Genomic DNA, 20,095 nt, shown 5'->3' on the forward strand with positions numbered 1-20,095 from the left:
GTGGCCCATTATCTAGACAGCTGGGCTGAACTGATTTGGGGCTGGAATCATGGGTGTGATGTGTGCGATGGGTTAGGAGTCAGGTGGGCGTCGGAGGTCGAGAAGGAGTTAGGGGGACAGAGAGAAACAGGGATGCTCAGTTTCCCCTGGACTCTTTTGCCTGAACTGGACCTGGCTCCTTGTGTGGGTTTAGCTTCCTTTCTTGTTGGGCCCAAAGAAGGGAGGTCCATAAACCATAGTAGGAAAATAGGACCTTGATCGTTTTTCTTTCTTGGTTAACCTTGAAAGAACTCCCCTTCTCCCTGCATCCTAAAAAAGGAGAGTAAGAATGCCCTGATGGAAAACCTACAGGGGGTAGCTTTCAGAGTTCATGCTTGGCCAAGAGGCAAACGGCATAGCAGGCTTTGGAACCACAGAGTCGGCAGGGATTTGAAGTCTTCTCTCGAGGGACAGCAAGCCAGTGGGTAATGTGACAGGCGTGGTCTCCCCTTTCTTCCTGGGGTGGAAGAAAACCAGAGCAGGGGAGAGCCCAGAAGTAAGAAAATACCATGTGGGAGATGAGGACAGGAAATGCATCAGACATGAAGATTTCCAAGCCTGTGCGTATTTACAGTAATCAATCCCACCCTCATAGGCTGGGATCAGGAGAGCCTGTTTCTCTTTGGAGTGCGGAGGCCACGTCACAGCTGCAATGGGATTTGACCACCAAAAGCTCCCTGCTGTGTTTTCCACACCCCCACCCCAACACAGCTTCTTTGTAATCCTAAAAGCAGGGTATTCGTGATACCTGATGTGGGTGCAGGAACGTAATATTTCCAAGTTTTCAAATTATTTCTTTCCAAGAGAGTGTGAGGTGTAGAAGAAATGGAAATACTTTTTCATGGTATAACAAGTTATATGGTGACTTGTCTGTCTTTTTCTTCGTGGATAGAAATCAGAGTCAACAAGCCCAAGGTAAAAGCCTCTGTCAAGAAATACAAATGCTTCTAGCAAATCCTAGTGACACTGTTTCTCTCATGGTTTCCTGTTCAAGGTCCATTTGCTTCTAAACTTTCTGATTTTCCTTTACATCATTGTTATGCCAAGTTCATGGATGCATGAAAGCTGAGGAAGTTGGTGGGTAAGTGGCTTGTCTGAGTTTATGAAGATGATAAGCTTCCAGGTGTGTGGATATGTGTGCGTGTGTGTGTGTGAATGTGTGTGTGTCCACTCAATTATATGAGTTTTCCTTTTCATTCATTTACTGGACATTCATTTATTTTGAAGTTCCTTCTAAAACCTGTACTTATTCTAATGATCTTTGGTGTCTTCCCGGCACCCTGCAGGATCAGCTAAGTTCTTGATGCCAAACTTTGCTGCATCCTTTATTGAAGGTGTGAGTGTAAAGTAAACCCAAACAAATGGAAATAACACAAAAGTTTGTGTTCCTTTGTCAAGTGGGTCTCTGGGTGTTCGCCTTTAGTGCCGTCTGTGGTGAGGTGACAGGGCATTCCACATTTAGTTCTTTTTCAGTAACAGAATCTCTTTTCAGGTGCAGGAGACAATACCTCCAGGGCCCACATTTATTTGGAAGTAGGGGTGGTTTTTATGTATCCTAAAAGATGAATCTTGGAGACCAGTTTTTTTGAACACTTGAGTTGCTTGGAAATATGACTGGAAGAAGGTCTCTGACAACTTTTGACCCCACCGGTGATTTTGTGGAGTTAGCAGTTGAAATTTGAGGATAGACATTCCCTATTTCTTTGGATTTTACTAATTAGGGTTTTGTGGTCAGTGAAATGATTAAGACTGGGCTTTCCTTTAGCTCATCCTACTTAAAGAGACATGGTGAACTTAGGAAATTTTATATAACAAATGAGATTACCTCTGAGATGTTAGAATGTTCTCAGAATCTTTTCTGATAACCTCAAATGCTTATGAAAAGTGTGTGTTCTTACAAATGGTGAATGCTTTTTAGTTACTCTAACCGTGAAACTGGGAACCCTAAGCACCTCAAGTATGGGCAATTTATTGTCCATTCGATTTTAAGTCATCTATGAAGATGTGTGGATGCCGCTGGTCTTTTCGCACTGTTGCTTTGTAATGCCTGCTGCTGACTTGACTACACGCTCCACTGCTCTGTCTTTCCGCCACGTAACTACAAGGCACACTACTGATTTATGCTTTTCATTCATTTCCTGGACATTCATTTACTTTGAAGTTCCTTCTAAAACCTGTACTTTTTTTTTTTTGAGACGGAGTCTTGCTTTTGTTGCCCAGGCTGAAGTGCAATGACGCGATCTCGACTCACTGCAACCTCCGCCTCCCGGGTTCATGCGATTCTCCTGCCTCAGCCTCCTGAGTAGCTGGGATTACAGGCGCCCGCCACAATGCCCGGCTAATTTTTTTATTTTTAGTAGAGATGGGGTTTCACCACGTTGGCCAGGCTGGTCTCGAACTTTTGGGTAATCTACCCACCTCGGCCTCCCAAAGTGCTGGGATTAGGGGCATGAGCCACTGCACCCGGCCTAAAGCCTGTACTTATTCTAATGACCTCAGTGGCTTCCCAGTGCCCTGCAGGATCAGCTGAGGGGTGGCTGGGCTGGGTTTACCTCTGTCCTGTGGTCTCTGAATTGATACTGTGCAGTGTAGCAGCTCTTGAGACATGGAATAAGCTGGGAGGAAAAGAGAAATATTGGGACAAGTTTTTAACATGCTTTTAAACATCCCTGAAACATAACACAGATATATGCTGTAGGTTTACAGCAACCCCTGAAGGCCAACCTCTACAGTGGGCAGCATGTTCTGAATGCCTGTGCTGGCTGCGAGGAAAATGGGGAGAGGAGCCAGGAAAAGCGCAACTGCCCACATTACTGTGAATCTCCTCGGACAGCTTTGTAAGTGAGGAGCTGGGGTATCTGAATTGCCCCAGGAGGCTCGTTAAGTTCTAAGAAGGTGAGCAAAATTGATTTAATGTATTATTTGTGTTAGCTAGCATATTCATTTAAGGTTAAATTTACATAATAGTAAAGTTGTATTTTTATGTGTGTTTTGTGTATTTTTATACTACAGTGGGGGTTCCTTATAGAATTAGTGTGCTCTGGACGTTCGTGGCCATTTTATAGGATTTAGGAGCAGTATTTTACATTTTAAATGATTACTGTGAATCCAGTTGTTATTTTTATTTTTCCTGCTGCATTGCTGGTAATATCTAGGTTTATCTGATGCTGAGTTTATAGTCAGAAATGTATCCCAGGATGGTGAGGCCAGCGATGTGGAGAGTTCAGCCTGGTTTACATATGGTTCACCCTGGGTTGGGGGTTGCCATACAGTTTCATCAATAGTGGGTGCTCTCCCTCCTTAAAATTAAAAAAATAAAAAGCAGAACAACCAAACTCCTTTCAAATATCTCTTTAACCCTGCTCCCCCTCCTCCCAGGAAACAGCTATAAAAACCAGACCGAGCTAACAATTCAGTTTGTCATCTTTTTTTTTTTTTTTTTTTTTGAGAGGGCGTCTCGCTCTGTCGCCCAGGCTGGAGTGCAATGGCGCAATCTCCGCTCACTGCAACCTCTGCCTCCCGGGTTCAAGTGATTCTCCTGCCTCAGCCTCCTGAGTAGCTGGGACTGCAGGAGGATGCCACCATACCAACTACTTTTTTGTATTTTTAGTAGAGATTGGGTCTCGCCATGTTGGCCAGGTTGGTCTTGAACTCCTGATCTCAAGTAATCCACCCACCTCCCAAAGTGTTGGGATTACAGGTGTGAGTCACCACGCCCAGTCCCCAATCTCTTTACATTTGTCATGCATGGGTAACTCTTGAGTTCCCACCTCTTGCTCTGCCACAGGCTTTCTTCCTACTTCAGCTGGTGAGATTCTAGGTGTTCTCCCCTCTGTTGATTGCAATGTTTGACGTTTGGTGAGAAAAAATATTTCTGATGTGCAGTGTTAATAAGGCCACATAAGCCCCTTCCCATCCCTCCACCCCTGCTTATAAGGGATCTGACAGTCATTTTGGGACAAGCCCCTAAGTCTGTTTTTTTGTGTTGTTTTGCTTTTTAAAGTTTCACTGATGATTTGCCTTAATGCGTTCCTTGGTGCCAAAGGTATGGGCCGTCTTGTCACATGCTGCTCAGTGGTGGGGACAGCGGGCAACTAGGGGAAAGCCAGAGCCGCTGCTTTGAGGTCATACCCCCAGTGTCACCGCCAATGTTGGGAGGAAGTAGTGAACAGTTGATGAAGGGATGAACGTGGCACTGTAGGAGCACACAGCAGGGAGAGGAGACACGGAGAAGCACAGGGAACACCATGTGCAAGTAACTGATGGAGATAGAGGGCAGATGGAGGGCAGGGTTCAGATGAGGCTGGTAACATAGCCAAGTCACCAAAGGACGCGGAGACCCTGCTGGGGTGTGTGGCCTCCCTCTTGGTACTAAGGAGCCATGGGATGGCACGATCAGGTGGCTCAAAGCACAGAAATGCAGGCCGAGAATGTGGGTGTGAATCTTGGCCTCACAGATCCTCACTCTATAGCTTGGGGGACTGTTTGAACATCTTTGCTGCCAGCTCCTGGTCTGTAATAAGAAGACAATGAAGGTGACTTCCTCAAGTTGTCCTGAGGATAAAGGAATCCCCATGTATAAGGCACCTGGTGGAGAGTAGCCGTCCATGGGGCTGCCTGGGCCCAACTTGCTGTCTAGAAGCAGTAGGTTGGATGGTTGGCACTGGGGAGAGATGGGAGGCAGGGAGAACCTAGTTTGCAGGGCTTTGTGATGATCTGGGCAGTGGTTACCAGAGGGGGTGGGGCCCTGTGCCACTCAGCCCTCCAAATTCCCTTGGAGGTGGGAGTATGTGGCCAGGAATATTCCTGCCTGTTCCTCCACTCAGCCATAAGAGTGAACCCAGGCAGTGCGAGGAACAGACCTGAGAGAAATTTTAGGAGGCAGAATAACCAGGGCTTGGTAACATTTAGGAAGCCTTATATCATCTGTTGGACAACAGGGTAACTCTAGTGCCTGATTGTTCTAACAGGGAGATATGTAATCGACACTCAGCTGACTAGCCTTCCTTGCAGACTAAAAGAAAATAGGCATTTTAAAAAATGGTTTTAAGCAGATTTTTTTTGTAGGTTTCTTTGGGGATTGGGACAGCTTTCATGGGAATATTTGCCTTCAACTTAAAGTGAGTTTCCTTGGAAGTCCATTAGGCTCCGTGTCTAAACTCTAATGTTCAGAAAATTCTTTTCTGAGGTACAAAGTATTAGTCTATTGTGAAACTCTTTGTGGCAACAGAGACTCTAAGAACTAAATTCCATAACGGAATGGAAGCTGCTAGCAGGGGATTATCTAGTACTCCGGTTTAGGCAATTTGCAAAAACAATTCAGCAAAGTCTATAAAGGCAATGGGGGACAAATAGTATTGCTTTTTTTTTTGTGCTGCCAACCAGATTTGTCACGTGGATTAGTAATTTAGATAGGAACAGCCATGAATCACTGCTTAGAGTTTTGCATTTAATTTTATCCTGGAAGCAATTTCCTCTCAAATTCTTGAGCTGTAGTTATTAATGAATTAAACATTATGAAACCCAGAGAACTATTAATTCATTTCGAAATAAGTAGACATTTAAATCTGAAGAAGAAACCTTACATTTTTTCAGTAGTGTTTAATATTTTCAAGCTGACAAAATGTGGCATGGCATTTTGTAGATGTGGTTTCCCCAGAATGATTATTGGTAGGTATCAGAGTATATGTGCCAGACAATTTGGCTGCAGGTTCTACGGGTGTGATATTGTGATATAATAAGAAACATATATATTTGGTTTTCATCCTCCATTTCCTGGTACTGAGCTCCTAAAACCCTTGTAATTTCCTGCGTGATAGAGGTTATGGGAATATCTTTTGTTTTTCATCATAAACTCCTTTTTTTTTTTTTTAAGATGGAGTTTTGCTCTTGTTGCCCAAGCTGGAGTGCAGTGGTGCGAGCTTGGCTCACTGCAACCTCCGCCTCCTGGGTTCAAGTGATTCTCCTGTCTCAGCCTCCTGAGTAGCTGGGATTACAGGCACGCACCACCACGCTCGGCTACTTTTTTTGTATTTTTAGTAGAAACAGGGTTTCACCACATTAGCCGGGCTGGTCTCAGACCTCAGGTGATCCACTCACTTTGGCAAGCATGAGCCACCGTGCCCAACCATAAACTCCTTTCATCCGTACCTTAGCTTATGCTAATATGGTGACTCTTGGTGGGCTCTTAGCTGGCCTCAGAATGCCAGCTGGTTGCCAGAGGAACCAACCCTGTGATTAGAGGGTTGTGACTTTCAGCCTCATCCCAGACCTCCTGGTAGGGAAGAAGGGCTGAAGATGGAGTTAATCCAGAGCGGCCAATAATTTAATCGACCATGTCTACACGATGGAGCCTCCATCAAACCCCTAAGTGATAGGGTTCTGGTAGGTGAACACTTGGAGGAGCTGGGGGAGGGTGACGCCTTCTACAAGGTCATGGAAACTCTGTGCACCCAACCTGGCCCTGTGTATTTCTTCCATTTGGCTGATCTGAGTTGTATCCATTGTCATAAACTGTTCCTGAGTTCTGCCAGCCATTCTCACAGAGTTCTGCTAGCCATTCTCACAAGTTATTAAACCGGAGAGGGGGTAGTGAGAAACCCCACTGATAGCCAGTCAGTCAGAAGCACAGGAGGCCTGGGACTTATGCTTGGTGTCTGAAATGGCGGCAGACTTGTGGGGCTGAGCCCCTGACCTGTGGGGTCTGTGCTGACTCCGGGTAGTTAGGGTCACAATGGAATTGAATTACGGGACACCCGATTGGTGTTGGAGAGTTGGAGACTTGGTTGTTGAGGTGGAAGACACCCATGTGTTTGATGTCAGAAATGTTCTATGGGTAGAAACAGATTGTGGCTGTAAGGGGCAGGAAAGATGAAGTCAGGTTCTCTTGATAACCAATGACAGGGTGTTTTTCAGAAAGAGAAAGATTAAAATATATGGAAAAGGCAGCTGATTAGAGTGGGAGCTCCCCACCCAAGTTCCTTATCAGCAGTGCTGCTCAGCTCAACCCTTTCAGTCCTGTTCTTACCTTGGACACCTGCCACTCCGCCCTGGCTCTGCCTTCCTTACTCTTGTCAGGTGTTGCTTTGGGGAAAAGATTTGTCCAGTCATCAGATGTCCTTGGACATCAGTGTGTAATGCACCCACCACTCAAGCACTCTTCGAAGCCCAGCATCAGGAAAACATTCTTTGTACAGCATGCTAGTTGTGGACAGGCCATACAGTTAGACAGGATTGCTTGAAGATTTGGAAGCACAAAATGAGACAGGATGCAAAAGCTGAAGACTTGGCTTTTTCAGCCTGGAAAATGTGCTTAGTTTTTTCCCCCAAAGATATTAAATACTTCATGTAAAAAGTCAGTAGGAGAATCTACAGATTGTGTCTGCAGTGATGTTACCTGAACAACTGAAAAAAGTCAGGGGACTACTTTTTTTTTTTTTTTTTTTGAGACAGAGTTTCACTCTGTTGCTAGGCTGGAGTGCGGTGGCACCATCTCTGCTCACTGCAACCTCCGCCTCCCAGGTTCAAGTGATTCTCCTGAGTCAGCCTCCTGAGTAGCTGGGACTACAGGTGCCCACCACCACACCAGGCTAATTTTTTGTATTTTTAGTAGCGACGGGATTTCACTGTGTTAGCCAGGATGGTCTTGATCTCCTGACTTACTGATCTGCCGGCCTTGGCCTCCCAAATGCTGAGATTACAGGTGTGAGCCACCGCACCTCGCCAAGGGACTACTTTTCAAGAGCAGAAGTTTTACGGGCAACACATTTGGTTTGTTTTGGACATGGATGGCTTCCAGAACCTTTGGTTAACCTGTCTTCAAAATTTTTTAAAGATAGTATTTTGGGCTGTGTGTAGGGAAAACTCTCTGTGTTTTTTTCTTTGTTCTCACACGACAACAATCATCAGCACATGACTAGAGACACCAGCTGAGTATCCTCTAATTCAGTTCCAACACTGTCTACCCAGAGATAGTGTCAGATCCCACTGGTTAAGGGCTCAGTCCCCAAGACCGCCCCTACCCGCACACCAGTGATAAGTCTGGGCCTCTCTGGAACTTCTGGCCCACGAGCTTCAAGTTGGGGTCCCCAGAATCCCCGCTTTGGCTTTGATGAATTTGCTGGAGCAGCTCACAGAACTTGGTGAAACCCTTACTTATGTTTACTGGTTTATTGTAAAAGATATTGCAAAGGATACCAATGAAGAGAACGTGGGATGAGGGATACGGGGCAGGGTGTGGAGCTTCTATGCCCTCCCTGGGTGCCACCCCCCAGGAACCTCAGCATGTTCAGCTGTTTGGAGACTCCTTGAACCCTGTCCACTGGGTTTTAAGGAAGTTTCATGATGTCAGCATTCCTTCCCCCAGGGCACAGGGTGGGACCCCTCATTGGAGGGTCTTAAGACCCTCCATCAGAAAGACAGTAGTGTTCTGCCCTGGGACAGGTGAAAGGGAGGCAGAAGAAGGTCAGAGGCCCGCCCCGAGACCCAACATACCCAGCATTATAACAAAAGACCGTAACAAGGGCTATGGAAGTCATGAGCTGGGAACCACAGAGGAAAGCCAGTACATATCATAACACCACAGACGGTTTCTTACCCTTCCTTGCCACCTTTTGAAAAGCCTCTTGCTCTTACTTCACCTCTTGCTCTTGCTTTGTCAGCTAAAGTTCTTCTCAGGACCATCATCTCCTCTCTGGGCAGTTGCTGATCCCATCGGAGCCTTAGTTTCCTCATGTGTGAAATGGGAATGAGAATTTTTGCCTCCTTCTCTGCCACGCACATTGTCGTGAAGATTAAATGAGATGATAGACATGAAAGTACTGTGTCTAGTGCTTTTCTGGAAGCATATGAAGCAGAGAGGAAATGGGGGTCAGGATGGAGGAGGCAGGGCTTTGTATTAACATGTAAATAGGGAAAAAGAAGCCTCAACTCCTACCTTTTCCCACTCATGGTCCTTCCCCAACTTAGGACCTGAATTAGATAGAAGGTCCAGCTTCTTCTGGGAAGGAAGGTTCTTCTGAGGGCCTCAGGGAGTCGTCTTCGTTTTTCCAATTTAACCAAGCCACTGCTGTGAAAGGTGTTCCTTAGTGGTGTAGTTTGGATGTCTGACCCCTCCAAATCTCATGTTGAAAATTAATGCCCAGTGTTAGAGGTGGGGGCCTAACAGGAGGTGTTTAGGTCACAGGAGCAGATCCCTCGTGAATAGATGAATGCTCTGTGGGTTGGGGAGTGGGTTCTCACTCTGTTAGTTTCCATGAGGGCTGGTTGTTACAAAGAGCCTGCCTCCTCACCCTTGCTTCCTCTCCGGCCATACGATCTCTGCACATGCCAGCTTCCCTTCGCCCACTGCTGTAAGTGGAAGCAGCCTGAGGCCCTCTTGAACCTTCTGGCCAATGGAACTGTGAGCTACATAAACCTGTTTTCTTTATAAATTACCCAGCCTCATGTATTCCTATCTAGCAACACTAAAAGGACTAAGACACTGAGCGTAACATGTACAGTCATGCCTCACTTGATGACAGGGATATATTTTCAGAAATGCGTCTTTGGGTGATTTTGTTGTGTGAACATTATGGAGTGAGTACACTTACACAAGCCTAGGTGGTGTAGCCTAGTACACCTGTAGGCTATACAGTACAGCCATTGCTCCAAGACCGCAAACCTGTGCGGCATATTATTATACCGAATACTGCAAGCAGTTGTAACACACACAGTATTTGTTTATGCAAGCATGGAAGAGATACAATAAAAATATGGTATAAAAGATAAAAAAGGTACATCTGTGTAGGACACTTAGCATGAATGGAGCTTGCAGGACTGGAAGTTGCTCTGAGTGAGTCAGGATGTGAGTGGATGTGAAGGCCTAGGACATTACTGTGCACTCCTGTAGACTTTACAAACAGTACACTTAGACTACACTCAATTTATAAAAAATAGTTTTCTTCCATAATAATCTTAGCTTACTGTAACTTTGTAACTTTGTAAACATCTAAATTTTGTTTAGCTTTTTGACTCTTTGATCATAACACTTAGTTTAAATCACAAATATTATACAACTGTACCAAAATGTTTTTCTTTATATCCTTCTTCTATAAGCTTTTTTATTTGTAAGATTAATTTTTTTCTTTTACTTTTTAAACATTTTTTGTTAAAAACTAAAATACAAATGCACACATTAGCCTAGGGTTACACAGGGTCAGGATTGTCAATATTACTGCCTTCCACCTCCGTATCTTGTCCCACTGGAAGGTCTTCAGGGCAATACCATACATGGAGCTGTTATTTCCTAAGACAGCAGTGCCTTCTTCTGGATACCTTCTGAACCACTTGCCTGGGGCATTTTACAGTTAACTTAAAAAAAAATAGGAGTACATTCTAAAATAATGATAAAAGTATAGTACAATAAATGCAGAAACCAGTAGCATAGTTGTTAATTATCATTATCAAGTATTATGTACTGTACATGATTGTGTGTGTTAGACTTTTATGCAACCGGCAGCATGGTAAGTTTCTTTACACCAGCCTCACCCTCAACATGTGAGTAATGCATTGCAATGCAACGATGCTCTGATGGCTGTATCACCAGGCAACAGAAAATTTCCAGCTCCATTATAATCTTATGGGACCAGCATCTTCGATGTGGTCTGTTATTGACCAAAACGTTATGTGGTACATGACTGCACTTTCTTTTTGCTATTTGGTGCTGCTTCTAAATTGGGAAGGTTTTATGATTCCTCAGTTGCTTGCTTCCCCCTTATATGAGTTTTCTAGGGCTGCCTTAACAAAGTAGGTGGCTTCAAATAACAGAAACTCTGTCACAGTTTTGGAGGCTGGAAGTCCATAGGCATGGTGTCGGCAGGCCCATGTACTTCTGAGACCCATGGGGAGAACCCTTCCTCCCTTCCCCAGCTTCTCATGCTATTGGAAGTCCTTGGCATTCCTGGCTTTCGGCTCCTGTCATCACATGGCTGTCTCTCCTTGTGAGTCTTTTCTGTATTGAAGGACACTAGTCATGTTGGATTAAGGGCTAACCCTACTCCAGTTTGACCTCATCTTAACTAATGACATCTGCAGTGACCCAATTTCCAAATAAGACTACATTCTGAGATATTGGGGGTCAGGATTTCTTTTTTTTCTCTTTGAGACAGAGTCTCTGTTGTTTAGGCTGGAGTGCAGTAGTGTAATCTTGGCTCACTGCAACCTCCACCTCCTAGATTCACGCCATTCTTTTGCCTCAGCCTCCTGAGTAGCTGGGATTACAGGCGCCTGCCACCACACCTGGCTAATTTTTATATTTTTCGTAGAGATGGGATTTCACCATGTTGGCCAGTCTGGTGCTGAATTCCTGACCTCAAGTGATCTGCCCGCCTCGGCCTCCCAAACTGCTAGGATTGCAGGCATGAGACACCGTGCCCGGCTTAGGTGTCAGGATTTCAACATCTCTTTTTGGGAGACACAACTCAGCCCATTCCCCTGCCCCACACAGGTGGGCGATGCTCCTTTGCTCCGAAGCCTCCAGGCCCTTCTTTGAAGGCAGCATCTCCTGCTCTGCATGGGAATGAAGCTCCCCGACTCTCCAGAACCCTTAGCCTTGCAATTATGTCTCTGACGCATGTGTTGGGAGCCCCGGGAACACTGTGTGAAAGAGACGTGACGTTTCTGAAGCATGTCAGGTTTGAATTTGCACCGCAACAGAGCATGCCCTCTCATGCTCTGTTGCCTATTTCACTGCAGTCAACTAAGCCTGAAACTGAGGGCCTTTGATGGTACCGGTGGGAGGACAAAAGTCCTTCCAGTTTTATTTGAAACAATTGGTTTGGTTGGAAGTACCGAGGTGGGAATTTGAGCAAGTGCATACTCGTCCCAGTCTGTGGGGTGGAACAAGTGCACAGTGGCATCTGAATGGTGGTGATGACTTGTAGGCAGCCACCAGCCCTCATCTATAATAGGGGGTCATGGCTGAGGGACATCAGACGGGCCCATGTGGGTTAGAAAGGGCTTCCTTCACCCTCCTGTAATTAGATATTGACATCACCCAGTGCATGAGAAACATGGAGTTTCCCCAAATATGATTTATACAATAAGAACAAAGCCAGGGGACCCCAAATTTAGTTTTTGTTTTGTCGCAGGCTTGCTGACCGAACTTAAGCACATTTCCTATTAAAACGGGATCTCCATTTTTGTGAAAATAGTGAAATTTGCTGCATCATGATGTCTGCAAGGCAATTAATAGGTTGCTGAATGCAAACTTCTGGCAGACCTCAAGTAAACAGCCAGGGGTGATGATGAGGATGGCCGCTCTCCAGCTTCGTCTCCACGGAATACAGAAGTTTTAGGCTGGGACACAGGATTTCAGTAAGAACAAGGCCAGACTTAGGAATGGGTACTGCGGACTGGCTTGGTGGGAGCCCTGAGTGGAAGTTGAAAACTGGGGGAAGTGGAGGGGCTGCAGTAGAGTTGGGGGCCCGGGGCATTCCTCAGGCAGGGTGATGGGTTGGGATGTGAATTCTAGGGAGAAGGTATTGGGGAAATATTTCTAGAGGTGGCTGGATCTCAGGGGCAGATTCCTCATCTAGGGTTTACGGTTGCAGGGGAGATAGGTCCAGAGAGCTTGGGGGAGGGAAGGGCTGAGAGGAATCTAACAAGTGGCTGGATCTCAGGGCAGATTCCTTATCCTAGGGTATACAGTTGCAGGGGAGATAGGTCCAGAGGGCTTGGGGGAGGGAGGGGCTGGCAGGAATCTAACAAGTGTCAGGTTCAAAGAGCTAAGGAATCAAGAAAGCACTCAATGTCACAGAGCTCTGGGCAGGAGGTCACAGCCAAGCCCACAGTCAGCGGGACCTGGGTGGAGTCCCAGAGAGTTATACCAAACTACCTAAATGTCTTTACTAAGTTTAGGGCTGGTCCTGGAAATTGGGGTAGAGGGTTTGCGTGTGACTGCAGAGGAAGATTTCAGAAAGACAGACAATTGTCTTTTTCAGCCTCTGCTGGGGTGGCTCTGCTTCATTTATTTAGTAGATTATAGCAGAGGAGACCCAAACATAAAGCTAAACCCATCCCCACTACCTCAGATTGACTAGAGTTGTTTTTTGCTCCTGCTGTTATTGTTTTAGTTGTCTAATTATTTATATAATCACAAGGAAAATGTGTTAATTTGGAAAATGCTCTTGAATGTAGATGTTTATACACTTCCATGACGAATTTACTTTAAATGACTATTGATGAACAGGACTGAGGCTGAAAGGTGTTTTGTGATAGGCTATTATCTGAAACTAGAATGAACAAGCCCGTAGGTTTTTTTTTTAATTATTATTTATTTATTTTTATTTATTACTGGCGAGTCCCCAGAGGATATGGAACTTGTGGGGTCATTTGCTACTTTTGTGCCCCTGTATTGTCAGAACACGGCCATGAGATGGAAGCTGTGGTCATTTAAAGGAAGTAACGGTAGGTTTGAAGAAAAATTATAGCAATAACGACAGACTGTGGGGGAACATTCTCTTGCCTATTGCTGTTTGAAGAGAAAAAGCCATTTTTATGGCTTTTGAAAATTTGCTTCATTCTGCCAGGATTCAAACTAGACTATTCTGAGGCCCTAAAGGTTCTAAGCAATTCCCAGGCAAAATAGTTGGCAGCTTTTAGTATAAAAATTATTTCAGTTTCACCATGAAAATAAAATCATGTGGACACAGTGTGTGGTTCCCGGAGCAGGCATTGAAGATCTAGGCTTTTGACATGAATTGCCTTTGGACAAATCATTTAATCGCCTTAAGTCTCAGTTTTCTCATCTGTAAGATAGAAAAGTGTCTGCACTTTCTCCCTGTTACAGTGTTGAGGGTAATGGAGACAGAGCTTGAACCCTGACGTGTAATGCAAGTCAGGGTAGGAATTATCAGCACAAAGTAAAAAGTGAGATTCCTCTCTTTTATGCCTGTCCCCCTGCCTGTATTTTAATTATATTCACTCTAGAGTTTTGATTGAATAATGCTGGTTTCTCCTTGTTTTACTACTTAATTAATTTCAAATGTTGCCCTGGGTAATAGCTCTGTATCTAAATGAGGGCTGTTAGAAGAGGAGGGATTGTGTGTACAGATGCTTGTAAATAATGCTTAGGTGACACTATTGTGATAATTATAGCTTTTTGAAGATGAGCTTTATAGCTAGTCCTCAATTTTCCCGTCGCTTCTTTCCTGGGCTCTTACACTTCAGGGAGCACATTTGTTACGTGGAGCTAGCTGTTCGGGGAACTGAATCCCCAGAGACGTCAGCAGCTCTGTGAATCCACTTTTCATTTTCCGTGCCTAACTTTGCAAATCCTCAGAAGTACAGAAGATTGCTCAACCACCCCTCCCCAAACTCCTCACCGCTAGTAAGGATGTGGAATGAGTACGTACAGCAGAAAGAAAGGGTATCACATCTCCTAACCACTCCAGTTTTCAACCCCCAGGAATAGCCATCCCTGGATCCAAGAGACCCGGAAGTGATGCTGGGTCCTTGGTGGCTAGAAGGGTCCTAGCGATGACCCTTTATGTGGGATTTGCATCTCACAACTGTCTTCCCACCCCTTTCTGTGCCTGTGCTCAGGGGGCGCTGAGTGCTAGAGCTGGCATGAAAGAAATAGGTGCTGTGGCAGATGAGTCCCCAACAGGCATCTTCGAAATTAACTCTTGGGACCCCCAGCCTTGTAGTGTTCCCAGGGGAGGAACCCATTGTGTATTTCCTGGTGTCGTTTTCCAGCTTACATGTGTTCTCCAGCATTTAGTTTTCAAGAGTCTTCGACATTGGCTTCATTGTCATTGCATTACTCACCAACTCAATTAGAATCTCATTTCAGATAGAAATCAGCCAGTGAATTTTGTTAATGGATCTTTTGGAAGCTTTTAGAGTCAGAACTGGAAAAGACCTTGGAAGGTCATCACATCCAGCCCTCTCCCCTTGCAGATGAGAACCTTGACACCCAAAGAAATCATGTGACTAGGCTAGTGAGTTAGTGTCAGAGTGGGGACTAGAACCCAGGGTACTTTAAGTACCTCGTTGTAGGGCAACATGGCGTGGTCATATTAAAGTATGTGGAGTAGTGAATACTTAGCAGGTGTACTCTCTTTCAGTTTACTTAGTTTATTTTTGATGCTATTGTCACGGGATCCTTGGGGAGTCACTTCGCCAGCCGGAAACCTCTGTGGCCAATGGCACCTTCTGCCTAAGTATTGCTCGTGCCTGCTGGGCTCGTTCTGCCCACTTGGCCTGGCGAGCTGCGCTCAGTTCATGCTACTGGCCCAGATCCCACACCTGCCAAGGATGAGCCAGGCATGGAGTGATGAGACTGTATGGTGAGCGAGTGTGGGGTCCAGCCACTGTGCGCAGCCAGGCACACCCGGGGCTGTGGTGGGGCAGGCAGCTCCAGGCGCTGGCACAGGTGCTGGCTCCATGCGAGGCTGCAGCTGCATCATATGTACTGCACGTGGCTTCCACTGCAGGCACCCACATCTGGACGAGAACGCAGTGGCACCCAGAAGGTTGGAGATGCCAGGAACCGCAAAGCCCCAAAGAGGGTGTCACAGCCCTGGCTCGGGGAGCCCCTAAGTCTGGGCTATGAAGTACACAGTCCTGGCCGCGCCTCCCTCACTACAGCTGGCATCCCTGCAGTGGCTGCTCCAGACAGGCCACTTCTCCCATCACTATGATATCATTATAATAATGAATTACATGAACCAGAACTTCCTAATTTTATTCAACTTTTAAGGTTGACTCCTGGTAAACCAGAATTCTCTTACAATGACATCCTTATTGAAAGGCTTTATAAAATGCATTGTTTTAGTTTTCTGAATTAGTGACCACAGTTGACTCTTTCCTAGATATTGGGGAATCTTGCTGTCCTTCAAATCATTCCTCCCACTGGTTATAATTGTGTAAGATGATAGCTTCAGAACATGGCTTTGGCGTGAACACAAGCCAGCAGCTCCCTCTCCCCACCACCATTAGCTTATTTAAAATACAATATTTAGGTTGTTTGAATTCTTCCACATGACCTTTAAAAGCCCTATTGCTGGTATTTTATAGTATTTGAGACAGTCTATGAGTTATCTGTAGTTCAGGAAAGTCATGTAACTTGCTGCTATTATACCAGTTGCATTTTGATGTGACATTGATTTTTTTCCACCCGCTATTTTCACATCAGGTTGAACACAGACATAGGCGAAATATAAGCCTGGCAGCGAGCTTTGCTTGGCTTGTTTACTTCTCTCGTTGGTAAAGTGGCCATGATTCAGCACTGGGTTCTTTTCTCCCTGATGTGCTAGTGGAAGGAGAGAGAGAGGAAATTCCAGGTTACCAATAGCAGTATGACCATTATAGTAGAAAACTGCAAATTGTAGTCACTACCTTCTGATTACCCCAGCTAAAATAATACCTCATTCAAAAAACGACTAAATGAGGCTCCAGATACCACCTTCCAGCCCTCTTTAATTCCCTCAGTTGAGAAAGAAGAAGAGGGGAAGAAACTATGGAAAATCATTGAGAGGATGGTTTCCTGTGTAATTTTGAATAGACTGTGTTGAACATGGAAAACACTGGTGTTACCTATTGTGCATTTCCTTCAAGGCTGTTGCTGTGTGTATGTCTTAGCAAGTTCAGATTATTTTGCACTCTCAAAACTGAAAGTTTGCTTTTTACCCCCATATACTTTCTTGCATGACCAGTCTCTTAGATTATTGTGACATTGTAGTCTGTATAATGAATTCCTGCCTTGGTGGGCTTTCTGGTTCCTTTGAACCTTAGGGAAAGGCTTGGTTAGTTTTCATTTGGTATGCATTGGCTGAGAAGCAGAGATAACTGAGGGAAAGTAAAAACACTTCTTGTTAACTGTATAGTGGAAGCTTGGAAAAGAAAAAAATATTGCAAACATCACCTTATCACGGGGAGTCAATAAGCAGTGGCAGAAAGAAAGTGGGGCTCGGAGTTGTAAGATTAGGTATCAGCTTGGACCATTTCCCTGTGTGGACCTGGGCAAGTCATGCAACCCTCAGCCTGAGTTTTCTCAGTTGAAAAATGGGCAGGTGCGCAGGGAGGATGGGCACAATGGGGGTGGCGATATTTGCCTTACTCTGTGGTGAATAACGGACCCCAGAGAAGTCCTTGTCCTCATCCTTGGAACCTCATCCTTGGAACTTGTGAATATGTTACCCTACGTGGCAAAAGGGACTTCAAGGAAGTGATTAGGTTAAGGATCTTGAAATGGTGAGTTTATCTTGAAATATCTGGTTGAGCCCAATCTAATCACAGGGATTTTTATGAAAAAGAGGTAGAAGAGTCAGAGTTAGTAGTAGGAGATACAGCGACAGAACAAGAGTAATGCAGGGAAAGGGCTTGTGAGCTGGGGAATGCAGGCAGCCACTGGCAGCTAAAAAAGGCAAGGAACTGGCTGGGTGCGGTGGCTCAGCTTGTAATCCCAGCACTTTAGGAGGCTAAGGCGAGTGGATCTTCTGAGGTCAGGAGTTCAAGACCAGCCTGGCCAACATAGTGAAACCCTGTCTCTACTAAAAATGTAAAATATTAGCTGAGTGTGGTGGCACGTGCCTGTAGTCCCAGCTACTCGGGAGGCTGAGGAAGGAGAATTGCTTGACCCTGGGAGGCAGAGGTTGTGATGAGCTGTGATTGTGCCATTACACTCCAGCCTGGGCAACAAGAGCAAAACTCTGTCTCCAAAAAAAAAAAAAAAAAAAAAAGACAAGGAACCAGATTCTTCCTTTAGAGCCCCCCAGAAAGAACCAGCTCTGCCAACACCTTCGCTTTAGCAAGGAGACCAATTCAGACATCTGGGCTCCAGACCTGTAAGATAATCAATTCATGTTGCTTTAAGCTGCTAAGTTTGTGGTAATTTGTTACAGTGGCAATAGGAAACTAATAAACTAGCCTATGCCAGTTCTTGTAGTGGTCATATGTGACATTGTATCTTATATATTTATACATTTCAAAGTGCTACATAGATGTTACCCTTTTTAAATGGATCTTTTTACATTCATCTAGATTTCCAGGTTGTGATTAGAATGAGTCAGGAAGACCAGGAGAACAATAAAAAGGGCTTCTTAATTAGGCAGTGAACAGATTGTCTCTGAAAATGTTAAACCCATGTTATTGAATGCTTCTTCACTGTGAAATTATTCATGGCCATTAGTACCTGTGAGGCACTTTTTAGGGGAGCAGGCAGGTGTGTGCCTCACTTTATGTAGCTGTGGGTCTCAACCTTGTAAGCTCAGTGGAGTCATCGGGAGAGCTTTTAAAAGTCCTGATGTCCAGGCAGCACCCCCAAGACAATTGAATCAGAACCTCAGGAAGTCAAACCACAACAATGGAATTTTTTAAATCTCTCTAGGTGATGGAAGTGTGCAGCTAAGTTTGAGACTCACTGCAGAGGTATTGTGTTTGCTGAATAAGATTATAAATCAGTTTCTCTTTGAAGACTGACAATCTAGATGTTCTTTTGAGTTTTGGGGGAAGTGGGTGGTCTGTTGAGGACTCTGTCTTGTATGTTTCAATGATATATACAGTGAGCGATGATGTAATTGTGGCAGGAAATACAAAAGTATTTGTTACCTAACACTCTTGAGTATGTTCAGCACACAGGTTGGTATGTCCTGGTGGCAAACACATTTTCAATCAGCCAACATTTTTCTCCTCTTGTTGCCCAGAGGTTTTTTAAAAAGCAGTAGTGAGGGGAAAAAAAGGAAGATGTCTAGGCCTTTTCCTCAAATGGGTGAGTCCCTTTAGACTTGAGGAATATTGTTTTTACTTCTGTCTTATGTCCTTATGTTTCCAGTCTGGAGGAGAAATAATCATATTGGAATGTTTTCCTTTGGAACCACTGTTTCTAGAAGCCACGGTTTTTGAAAATTACCATTGCTGCTGGCCTTGTCATATTCCTGGGTGTTTTGAGAGCAGATGTGCCCCCTGGCTGGCTCTGGGCTGCCTGTCACTGAGAGCGCCCTGGCCTTTGACAGTAGGTGATGTCATTTGCCTTATATATGTCACAGGGAGGATATTATAGATAAAATTGTTTTAATAAGCCACAAGGTGCTCTGCAGATGTCGTTGTTGTATTTTCAATGAGACTTCTAGGTTGAGGTTGGAAAGATGATAGAAAGCCTGTAGAATAAGTTTATTATATTCATGTACTGCTGTATAAGAACAGATGGGGGTTGTTATTTTCTAGTATCCTATGGTATTGACCAAGTAGAGGCTCTAGTGCCACGTAACTTCTTACTGGTTATTTAAGCAATTGAGTTTAATTTTCTCAACTATAAATGGAAACATTAATGCTTGGCTTTTTTAAGGTTGCCCTGGGTGAACTTGGGTGTCCAGACAGTCTGGATTATATTGTCTCAGTTTAACCCTTGGCTCTGAAACTTACTGTCTGGGGGATTCTCAGGTAGTTATGTCACTTATGTGTACCTCCATTTCCTCATCTGTAGAAAATGGATAAATAAGATCCCCTTCCACAGGGCTGTCGTAAGGATGAGATAAGGCACGGGGAAAACTGGGCACCGTTCCTGAGCGTCTCACTGTAGCCTCACCCCTGAAGCTGGGGCAGCCCAGGCACTTGGGTAAGCGTTTTCTCCTCTTTTCCTTCCTCCCTCCTCTCTTCAATAAGCATTTATTGGACACCTACTACTGGTAGAAAGATGCAGTGTTTATGCAAAGTGGACACCCTTGTGAAGGACTTCAGTGATTTAAAGTTTGATTTAAAAAATGAAAATAAAAAAATAAAGTTTGATTTAAAATATTGACACAAAGTAGTGATGGGAGGGAGGGATGGGGTGAGTACAGCCTGTCTCTTTCTAATGGGTCAGAAAGTTAAGACCTCAGAAGGTTTATTTGCTCCGACCAGTGTCAGATCATAAGATTTTTTTGTTTTGTTTTGTTTTTAATCATTGTGTATATCAGCAGATGGTCTCGAGGACCAAGCAGAGAGAGGTTGCTGGCTGATGCACCGGGTGGTAGGTACCCTGGGGAGTGGCCGTGATTCTCTGATTTGATTGGCTACACAGTCAATCATGTATCAA

General features: G+C 44.8%; 1 protein-coding gene across 6 annotated transcripts in view; it reads left to right on the forward strand.

Annotated features, from left to right (window-relative positions):
- Positions 1–20,095, forward strand: part of RNF152 (ring finger protein 152) — an 86,302-nt gene that overhangs the window by 23,294 nt on the left and 42,913 nt on the right. For 2 of the 6 annotated variants that reach the window (XM_028837708.2, XM_077974584.1), the window contains exons 1-2: positions 13,080–19,033; positions 19,535–19,636. The gene's annotated coding sequence lies outside the window, so the exon portion shown is untranslated. 6 annotated transcript variants of the gene reach the window in all.

Source organism: Macaca mulatta, chromosome 18 (assembly GCF_049350105.2).
Source record: "Macaca mulatta isolate MMU2019108-1 chromosome 18, T2T-MMU8v2.0, whole genome shotgun sequence".
NCBI classification, from domain to species: domain Eukaryota; kingdom Metazoa; phylum Chordata; class Mammalia; order Primates; family Cercopithecidae; genus Macaca; species Macaca mulatta.